Source organism: Misgurnus anguillicaudatus, chromosome 2 (assembly GCF_027580225.2).
Source record: "Misgurnus anguillicaudatus chromosome 2, ASM2758022v2, whole genome shotgun sequence".
Classification (NCBI taxonomy): Eukaryota; Metazoa; Chordata; class Actinopteri; order Cypriniformes; family Cobitidae; genus Misgurnus; species Misgurnus anguillicaudatus.
This window is the reverse complement of record NC_073338.2, coordinates 6,061,733-6,070,457: the sequence shown is the minus strand read 5'-3', so window position 1 is coordinate 6,070,457 and position 8,725 is coordinate 6,061,733. Positions and strand designations below refer to the sequence as shown.

Genomic DNA, 8,725 nt, shown 5'->3' with positions numbered 1-8,725 from the left:
ATGCCTCTCCAACACACCGATCGCTTCTGTCTCAACCGCAGCTTTTGCCGGAATACACTTCCTCTTCCTGTTCTCCTGATGCCCTATTTATATGCCTCCTCTTCTCTGTAATGCCATGTGTTTAACTGAAAATGGTCCGGGCGGAACTATTTCTGCCATTTTAGGTTCCGCTGCATGAAGTCACTCCGTGACATAGGACCAAACTAAAACATAGAGGGGACTGAGCCTTTGCAAAGGCTGCCCCCAAACTATTCGAATGGTACCATCCCTTTCCAGTTTTAAATTTAAGCTTAAATCCTATTTTTATCTGTAGTGTTTAATAACTAATACTTTTTACTGTGTGTATTTTATTTTGCTGTTTTTGAAGTGGTTACTTTTAAGTATTGTTTTCTAATGTACAGCACTTTGGTCAACCTTGTGGTTGTTTTTATATGTGCTTTATAAATAAATGTACTACTACTACTACTACTACTACTACATAGTTTATTCCATGTATTTATTCTACAAGAGAAATTGAAGTTTTTTACTACTAATGCATAATACATACTACACACGCATGCACGCACGCACGCATGCACGCACACACACAAGTTTTTAATTCAAACAACGTTTTGACTCTTATTTTAGCTGCTGTCGTCTTCTTTTGTATCATTATACTAATGGCACATTTAAGCAGCATTACTAAACAATCTGTGTAAATATAAAGAAGTAACAATAACCAACAACAATTTTTTTCAGACCAGACACCATAATCGTGCCATAATTAATTTCAATATTATGTAAGATCTATTTTCCTATCTATAATGTGTTTGAAAATTTGCTATACTTCCGTGATAATGAAGTTTTGATGAGTTGTCATAGTGAATTAAACATTTTTTTTAATTACTTAAAATTTTACTTGATTTACTTTTGAAAGCCTAAAATTGTTTTATGATTACTATTATTATTTGTGTTGTTTCTAGAAATTTAAATTTTGTTAATAATCAACAGGAAAAATTAACCACACCCAACTGTTTTAGAATAATTAGGATACACAGTAAATTATTTGGATCCACGCATGTTTATCATTTCTAGGCATCTATGGCTATGTTTACATTAATGCGTTTATCCTTTAAAACGCGTTACTTTTGCTACGTTTACGCCTTTCATCTACACTACATCACCGTTTTCGACCCTCATAAACAGATTCGTTCGCAAACGCTGCAGACCCTGTTTAGTTTGGGAACTCAGACGTTGCACTGAGTGTAAATGAACGTATACGGAGTCTTATGTAAACGAACAGCTGATGTTAACGTGACAGCGCACACTGCATGAAAAGAGGTGTATCCGTACTAGGAAACTCCTGTTAACACTACTGATTTTCGGAAGTATCTACTAGTTCCACTGAGGGTAAACTACTAATTCCACCAAGTTAGGAAACTCCCGTAATGATACCAATTCGGATGTATCTTGCTGAGGGGATATCCCCGTGGTATATGCAGCCATTTGTTGCCATGGCAAATAATCCCACTGTAGATTTTGTCAGGGGACATTTTCACACCTACAGAGGTACTGTAATTTCACACCTTTGCACAATTCTAGTGTCCCCATTGGTGTTTATTCTCAACACTGATTGGTTGCTTTTAAAACCCCCTCCCAAAACTCTGACAACTATTGGGACAGTACTTTGAAATTTTCCAGTTGAGATGATTTGATTGGTTACACTTTGTATTAAGCCCAACCCAAGCCCTCATAGCTTAGTGACTTGATTGGTTATTTGCCTGCTCTGCAGATAGACTACAACCCCCCCCCCCCACTATATACTACTATACATCCCCAAAACCCTTAAAAAAATAAAAACTTGAATTGAGTTTAAAATGTTTATTTAATAAAAAAAAAACTGAACAATCCACAATTGTCACAATCACAAAATATTATTATACACACATTAAAAGTTGCATACATAAACACTATTTAAACTAATAAATATACAGACAGAGAAAGCAATATTAGAGTAAAATAAAACAAAATAAAAGCAACAATAAAAACTACATTCAAAGCAGTACAATGTAATGTAGCAGTGGCGGCTCGTGACTGCTCATCCGAGGGTTGCAAATTCAAAATAAGTGTTCGGAGTGTCATGCGTGTTGCTTGTGTTTTTAAAATGTGTGTTTGTTGCTTCATGTAAACCACGTGCATCATACACGCGCTCGACACGCAGAACACATTTTGAAATTGGGAACCACACAAATGACGGTCTATATACATGTTCTGACAAACTTCGCATCGAGTGCTCACAAAAAAAGAAGTCACCAGCTGCCACTGTAATGTAGTAAATATCTAAATAAAATGAACAACAACTATATTGATCTTGCTTTAAGAAATCAGTCCTACACTGCAAAAAATGACTTTCTTACTTAATATTTCTACTGAAAACAAGACAAAAATACTATTTAAATTCAAATGCTTTTTCTTGATGAACAAAATGACCCAAGAAAATAAGTCTAGTTTTAGATTAAATAAATAAATAAAATACACACACACACACACAATTTAAGTGAATTCGCGCCCAAAACAAGCAAAAATATCCGCCAATGGTGTGAGAAAAAAATCTCAAGTTTTCTTTTTTCTTAAAAACTTAATTAAAAAATTTTCTCACCCCATTGTCAGATATTTTTGCTTGTTTAGGCACAAATTATCTTAAATTGTATATTTTTGCCTAAAAACTAGACTAAAGAATTTTTTGTTTTTCCTACTAAAAACAAGATAAAAATCCTAAGTTAGAAAGTGATTTTTTGCAGTGTAAAATCAATTACAGAGCTCTGTCTTGGAAATACTCAAACATTTCTCACATTTAAGAAAACCGGCTGCATCAAACCATTCAAGTTTCAAAACACATAGATCCGAGCACTGTGAACCCAAGTCCTGTGCAACCATGCACTTATATTTAGGTAGTGTGAACCCAAACATAAGTGCATAACTGCATGTGACTCAATTTGTTTAAGTTCACACTACCCAAATACAAGTGCACAACTGCACAAGACCCAAGTTCACAGCACTCAAATGTATGTCCTCCAAAACCTAATGGTTTAAGGCAACCGATTTCCTTAAATGGTTTGAGTTAAGTTAACTGTTAGGTTTTACATTGTAAAGCATATGCTTTTCAGCAAAGGTAACGTTGATGCACCCTCATCTGGACAGACATCTCTTTGGAGCCCTTTGGAAATATAAAAGTACATATAAGTATTTGGCATAATACTAATACACATATACATATACAGATACACACACACACACGACAAATTAAAAATGACATATAATTTAAGTTGTACATTTTAGAAAGTTTACATTAAACAGTACAAAGATACAACAATATATGATCAAAAAACTTCATAATGTACATCTTCTTCTTACTTCATTTTCTGTGTTGATATCCTCAGAGTCTCTGTGTTGTTCTGCAGCTTCATTACAGTAGGCTACTTCAATATAGTTGTCTATCAAACAATAAAAAATAGAATCACATACATCATAACACATCCATTTACTATTTAACCTCTTTGATTTAATAATTTCATTATGAAAATTACATAATTTTGGCCAGATTGCAGTGACCTCAATTTCTTCAGTGTCTGGATCAGTCTGATGTTTTAGATTCCACTGTTACTTCATTATATTTCTCTGTGAAACACAGAATTAAAAATCAAAATGACATACATCATAACACATCTGTTTACCATTTAACCTGTTTGATTTTTAAAATTGAATGAATAAACTTTCATTTTTAAACATCATCTTTACCCAGAAACCTCTTCAGCGTCCACAAAGTTGACCACAGTGTACATGACCTCTGTAAACACAAACATGGATAGACTTCATATTTAAAAAGATGAAGAACAGCAAACATATTACGTTAAAATATATTGTGACTCCAAGCTTCTTTACAATTAGCATCTAGGTTCTCTCAAAGTGAAGCTGGCTTTGTTACAAATCAATATAAAGCTATTAAAACCGTCTTGAAAAATAAGCAGCATCTACCAGCACTAAAGCAATGAGCTTTTAAACAACAAAAGATCGTCTGTGTATCATTTAAAATAGCAGAGAGACACTTGCTAGCTGCTAACATTTCCAACACACAAGATACTGTTGTTTTGTTTGTTTTAAGCAAAGAACGTCTCATCTTGGCTTCTTTAAAGTTTTGTTTTTAAAAATTTAAACATCGAATTGATTCTTTTAACAGCCCCGTTTGAATGTTACTTCGAGTATTTTAACCTCGTGTTTACCGCTGTGTACCACGTATAACCTTAAAGCGTAACTAAACCCCTGGTCAGAGCTGACTCCACCCACTGGCAATATTTGAAAAATGCAAGAAAAGAGGGCAGATCCTAACAGAGATAGAGGGGACGACCTAAGTTCGTACCAAGTGTGTGATGAGATCGTAACAAGGGCGTGGTAAGCTTGAACCTGCTAACGTCACGAGTCATTTTTTGGACCCAACATCCAATAGGGAAATTTAACTGCAGTAGCCACCGTTCAACCTGAAGAGGGCAGCACTCAGACGTTTTTACACCATATATTGTAGTATTGAAACACTTTATATCCAAATGTCAAAAAACTTACTAAAATCAATGAACAGCACTAATAAACCATCATTCTTACAGATCAGTAACTAAAAAAAAGTTGAATTAGGGTTTAGTTACTCTTTAATGTTTTACTGTTTGTGTTTAAATTCAGACAGTTCTAGTTTAAAGACAAAAACAAATCATAGTAAATAACATAATATGAACAAATAGGCAACCGATCAGCGCGATGCAGACAAACTAATTAAATCAAACTTACCTTACTGTTGATGAGCAAACAAACAAAGAGACAGTCCAGGCAGTAACGGTTCGCGATTTTGAATTTTCCCGTCAAGCCCATAGGTGAAGCGGTCGCACCTGAAGGGTGAGGGCAGATGAGTGGGTGCAGGTGCATTCTGGGAAATGTAGTCCTTTTCTTTGGCGTTGTCACTGCTGTAGCATAGATATGCTGCTGTAAGCTAGATGTAAACGGACTACGAGTTCCAAGATCCATTGGATGCAGTGCACTACATCATTCCAACCCAAGTTTGATTGATCCTCTGCTCGCACTTTATATACTTTTTTATAAATTTTCACACTATGCATTGTTCTTTATACTTGATCATTAATAAAAAAAAAAGATTTCTATAAAGTTTATAACGATGACAAAACATGTTTAGTTGACAAACATGTTAACAGTTATTTTGAATGATGCTCAGATTTTCTTAAATATAAAATCTTTGTGAATCAGCACTTTCTTGATGAAATACAAAACTCTTTAAACATGCCTCAGGAATTATCTCTGGGTTTAGTGGATTAACTGCTCATCATTGGAAACATTGAACGTATACCTAAATGAATTCTTACTTAAATATAAGTAAATATAAACTAATGCGGAGTTAAGACATGTAACTTACTGAACTTACTTAATTACAACATGAACTCAAAAATTAATTTATTGTAAATGAATGCATTAACTAACAATGAAAACATGTCATGTTGAAGTTAATGATGACTCTTCATAGTTTGTGATTAGTATATGCCTTAACTCAGCATTAGTTCATGTTAATGTAAAAATACATGTAGGCCTATGTCTTTTATCAGTGTGATATATGGACCCTTATTATATTATAAAGTCCCCATCTCTTTTATTTAAATTGATTAATTGAAGACAAACATGATGATATGTGGTCTGACTTTGTACAAGCATGCATTATCATATGCTAACAGTTACCTCCTCAGATAGACTACACATTGATTGGTGCCCGAACATTTTCCTTACAAGGGCCAAACCTGACTGAGGGCCGTGGGCCAAAAGTAAATAAATGTTGTTGTGTTATATTAAAATTAAAGTTGCCCTGATAACCCCTAATTTATAATTTTCTAATATTTTAAAAATAAATAAGCAAACATTACTCTGTTTATGCATAACTAATGCAGTTTTATTTTCCAAGGCTTTTTGTAAAAAAAAAAGAAATCATTTTGCCAATCAATTTTAAATATCCTTTTCTCTGTGTGCCACTGCCAAAACCTCTTCATTTTTAGCCTGTAGTACCCGAGTTCATTAAGTTTTGTGATGGATTTTATACACCTTCAAGTATGCATGAAACATAAAAAAATTCACTTTAATCCCTTGCATTTAATATTAATTTACATTTTTGTAATGTAAAAATACAACAAAAAATGATACATTTTAGAAAATGTTTAAATAAAAATATGAACATCTGCGTCAATGACTTTTATTGTTTTTCCTTATCTCACGTGGCATGATGGGCCAAATTAAAGATCTATTGTGGGCCAACTTTGGGCACCTCTGGATTAGAAGTACAGTAGCTGACAGGTATCTGCAGATATGTTTACCCGAGTTTATCAGTCTGTATTCCCAACATGTTTTGCATTCACATGTGAAAGACTGTCTTTTATATTATGGACCTGTCTATTGATATTTTTGTTTCTATTTTAAAAGATTTAATGAAATGTTAGGGTAGAATTATAATAACAATAGAAACAGTGAACTTCAAATCATGAGACATCAGCAAAATCAAGCAGCTTTACATTTCACTGACTAATTTATCAATATCCTAGCTAGCAAAAATGTGTTACATGATGTCATTTGAACAGCTTCTTTTAAACGATGTATGCAGCATTGAGAGAAACGTGCACAATATTCTGACCTAGGGCAGTTGGAGACATGTTTTCAAAGTGTTGGAAATAAATATTCTGGAATAACATTTGTTGCATTTCTCTTGAGTCAGAGACATAATTTTCACACATTAAAATTGTAATTGTGTCCATTGAATATTAGTTATTTTGAATGATGCTAAGTTTCTTAAATAGACTAATTAAATTATATTAATAATAAACGTATTTAGAAAACAGTTTTTATGTACCACAATACTGTATGTGCTGTCTTAAGAGACATTGTTGACCCCCCACCCCACTCAGCTCTGAAAACAAAGAAGACACCTCTACCTGTGGGTCATTAACATATAAAAAGCCCTTCACACCTCACACCCACCTCTCCTCACAACCAGCTGTAAGGATTCCTGGAAACTTCCACCAGTCCCTATATACATCCACAAACGTAAAGTTTCTGGATGTTTCACAAGTTTACTTTAGTGTATTACCTTTCCAAGCACTCTGCCTCAAAAATCTGGCAAACCTAAAGTTTAGCAGGGATTTCCCATCCCGTATTTGTCCGTATACAGCTCTTTTCATGCAGTGGCATCATTTTCAAAGTAAAAATTATTTTATTCAGGTAAATAGAGGTTTGCAACGGAGGTTTTGCCAAAAATAGTCACTGCATGAAAAGAGCTGTATACGGACAAATACGGGATGGGAAATCCCTGCTAAACTTTAGGTTTGCCAGATTTTTGAGGCAGAGTGCTTGGAAAGGTAATACACCAAAGTAAAACTTGTGAAACATCCAGAAACTTTACGTTTGTGGATGTATATAGGAACTGGTGGAAGTTTCCAGGAATCCTTACAGCTAGTTGTGAGGAGAGGTGGGTGTGAGGTGTGACGGGCTTTTTATATGTTAATGACCCACAGGTGTAGAGGTGTCTTCTTTGTTTTCAGAGCTCAGTGGGGTGGGGGGTTAACCATGTCTCTTTAAAAGACAGCACATACCGTATTGTGGTACATAAAAACTGTTTTCTAAATATGTTTATTATTAATATAATTTAATTAGTCTATTTAAGAAACTTAGCATCATTCACAATAACTAAAATTCAATGGACACAATTACAATTTTAATGTGTGAAAATTATGTCTCTGACTCAAGAGAAATGCAACAAATGTTATTTCAGAATATTTATTTCCAACACTTTGAAAACATGTCTCCAACTGCCCTAGGTCAGAATATTGTGCACATTTCTCTCAATGCTGCATACATCGGTTAAAAGAAGCCGTTCAAATGACATCATGTAACACATTTTTGCTAGCTAGGATGTTGATAAATTAGTCAGTGAAATGTAAAGCTGCTTGATTTTGCTGATGTCTCATGATTTGAAGTTCACTGTTTCTATTGTTATTATAATTCTACCCTAACATTTCATTAAATCTTTTAAAATAGAAACAAAAATATCAAGAGACAGGTCCATAATCTAAAAAACAGTCTTTCACATGTGAATGCAAAACATGTTCGGTGATACTGACTGACAAACTTGGGTAAACATATCTGCAGATACCTGTCAGCTACTGTACTTCTAATCCAGAGGTGCCCAAAGTTTGCCCACAATAGATCTTTAATTTGGCCCATCATGCCACATGAGATAAGGAAAAACAATAAAAGTCATTGACGCAGATGTTCATATTTTTAATTTAACATTTTCTAAAATGTATAATTTTTTGTTGTATTTTTACATTACAAAAATGTAAATTAATATTGAATGCAAGGGATTAAAGTGAAATTTTTTATGTTTCATGCATACTTGAAGGTGTATAAAATGCATCACAAAACTTAATGAACTCGGGTACTACAGGCTAAAAATGAAGAGGTTTTGACAGTGGCACACAGAGAAAAGGATATTTAAAATTGATTGGCAAAATGATTTCTTTTTTTTTTACAAAAAGCCTTGGAAAATAAAACTGCATTAGTTATGCATAAACAGAGTAATGTTTGCTTATTTATTTTTAAAATATTAGAAAATTATAAATTAGGGGATATCAGAGCAACTTTAATTTTAATA

The 8,725-nt window shown here is 33.7% G+C and overlaps 1 long non-coding RNA gene across 2 annotated transcripts; it reads right to left on the bottom strand.

Annotated features, from left to right (window-relative positions):
* Positions 1-2,948: 2,948 nt before the first annotated feature.
* LOC141367247 (uncharacterized) lies at positions 2,949-6,241 on the bottom strand. 2 transcript variants are annotated; one of them, XR_012371521.1, is made up of 5 exons: positions 4,816-6,241; positions 3,767-3,826; positions 3,567-3,657; positions 3,394-3,473; positions 2,949-3,196 (listed from the first exon to the last, which is right to left on the bottom strand). It is a non-coding gene; the product is annotated as an uncharacterized lncRNA (long non-coding RNA). The 2 variants fall into 2 exon arrangements; XR_012371524.1 differs by lacking the exon at positions 3,567-3,657 and having other exon boundaries at positions 4,816-6,232.
* Positions 6,242-8,725: the final 2,484 nt, after the last annotated feature.